This window comes from Pinus tabuliformis, chromosome 9 (assembly GCF_031772625.1).
Source record: "Pinus tabuliformis cultivar Carrire ecotype Pingquan chromosome 9, CPIR1, whole genome shotgun sequence".
NCBI lineage: Eukaryota > Viridiplantae > Streptophyta > Pinopsida > Pinales > Pinaceae > Pinus > Pinus tabuliformis.
The window spans coordinates 2,518,790-2,521,508 of record NC_142307.1 but is presented as its reverse complement, the minus strand read 5'-3'; positions in this window follow the sequence as shown (position 1 = coordinate 2,521,508).

Genomic DNA, 2,719 nt, shown 5'->3' with positions numbered 1-2,719 from the left:
CGACATCTAGGGTTTGGTTTTTTAGTTGTCTAAAGTTTTCACTCGTTGACTGTAGTGTTCGACAGTTTGGTGTAGACAATGACAATTCATTACAGGCTTCTGAATTAGGCTTTTGAGTATAAGCATTGATGGGTTCATTTCATGGATATTGTTTATTTTTTTATTGCTGGATAGGTTTATGGTTGAAGATATGGATTATTGTACTCTCATTTTATGAATCATTCAATGGCGATCTAATAAGAAGAATAATTTGAAAGGTTTTTCCCCGTAGTGGGTTTTTCTCTGGTCTCCAACCAATCCTAGTGTCTCTATGTGTGAATGATTTTCTTATATTGTTCCTTTATGTTTTAGTGCATTAATGATGATGATATTATTCTTTCTACATAGTTGCATATGTTGTTGAATAATGATGTAAATCTGAATATTGTTATGATGTTATGGGTGAATTTAATATGGAAAAAATGAAATGAAATTATCAAAGCAAAGAACAATATAGCCCTAAGAAAAATTAATGCCTACATGTCCGGTGCCTAGTTCCAGGTCAATCAATGGATTTCTTGAAGAAGATTAGACAAGGGTATTTTTGGACTTATGTCGTCTTGTCATGATTGTATGTCACTTGCAGGTACTATATCTTGACATGACAGGATGATGCTTGGAGAGGAAGATAATGAGACTATGCTAGAAGACACTTCTAAAGCTGGAACCATGAATAAGTCATCAAGCAAGAAGATGAAGGGACACTAGCTTATTATAGAAGATCAAAGATCGGGATCACATGAAGATTCCATATCAATCAACCCCTTGGAGGATAAATACAAAGAACATGCAAGATTCATCATGAAGATGCAAAGAAAATAACAAAATGAGCAGCTTGGCAATGCCTCATCATCATGAAGTTCCATGTCATCATTGTCAAGAGTCATCTCAAAAGTCACATGTGTCATAGTGTATTTCTACGTCATTTGTGGAATATAACTATGTAATCTCCAAAAATGAGAAAATGTAAATATGTGGAAAACCAAGGGTCCCACATGGAGTTTTAAGGGTTTCTTGATAATTCTAAAGTCATATATAAGCTCAGAGGTCATGTAAGAACTCGAAAAGTCATTGTAGAAGCTTAAGAGTCATGAGGGAGGTCAAGAGTAACATGGGAGGTGAAGAGTAACCTTTTATAAATACACCCTCATAACTCAATAAAATGGATTTTTAGGACTTGAACTTCCCACCTTGGATTCTCTAGCATTAGCATAGTAGAGAAGATATTTCTTTGGAGGAGCAATTGGTGACTTAATGTTCCACTATTGGGGCTAGCGTGGTAGCATGGTACTTGAATATCTTGACACTTCCACTTAATATACGAAGCTTGATGAGGCAACACATTTTCATGCATGTATAGTAAATATTGTAGGACTATTCTTTAGATGTTTGCAATATATGTTTTGTTCATATGTACTAGGGAAATTGAACCATTTCAGTGGTTTTGGTATTCACCTTGTTGAAGGTGTGTTGTATTTGGTTTTATGATTGTGGTTTCCTTGTGAAATACTTTTCATGTTAACTAACGATCCTCTTATGATCTTATGTGGCTCTTTTATGATAATACCATTACTTTTTTTCTGGAGGCCCACTCTTTATATCCTTGCTGTGAAAGCACCTTATATACATCACAATTGTATGCCTCAATGTGTCGACTTACTTTCTTGTTTCAAAGAATGTTTGTATAACCTATTATGTTAATAATGGAAGAAAAGGAAAATACCTAAGGACAATAGAAACCTACTATATTTCTAGTTCGGCCAGGGAGACCCCTGTTGGTTGAAGGATTTCCAACATTATCAATAGTTGGTGCTAGAAGGAGGGCCATATGAAAATCTGTGCCCGTTGAGTCCATTTTGACTCTCTTATCTCAAATGTATCTTTCCCAAATTATAAGCCTGGGATGTTTTTCTAATAGATCAAATTTTAAAATTCCCATGGATTTAATTGATGAATTTTTTAATTTAAAGTTTGATGTCGAGGCTGAAGATTCATTTCTCAACACATATCTCTGTTTCTCAAATTTTGTGAATATCATGAAATCGATTGTGAAGATTATGCAAGTAAATTATTCACCCTCACTCTTGAAGGTCATGTTAATAAATGGTGTCATATTTTTCTAGTTGCTTCCATTCATTCATTTCAACAACTTTCTTTGGAGCTTCATCAAGCCTTTGATAGGTATGATTATCAAGATGTATGCGATAGAATCAATCAACTTAGAATGAATCTTGATGAATATGTAGAGCATTTTCTTCATCAATTTATTCACCTTTGCTATGAATTCCTTGAGGGAGGGATTGATCAGATTCCATCATGGAAAAATTTCAAAGTTTTATCTTACTCACCTTGAGATATCTTGAATCTGAACCCCCGAATCATTATCCTTCCCCAACTTCTGCAAACCATGAGACAACCCAAATTTGTGAGGAGGAACCTAATATTCCATTTGTTCCTTGTCCTCCTCCATTTATAGTATCTATTTATGTACCTCCTAGTGAAAATGTTGAGGTTGGTAAAATTGAAAATCAAATTGTTGACCTGTTCGTTTAACCTCCACCCATTTCCCATGATATAGATCTTATTGAGGAGAACTTGGATTATTTCAACAATAGCATGGATATTGAAGTGAAAGCTGATCCTTCGAGTTTTCAAGATCATATCAGTGCACATAAGTCCA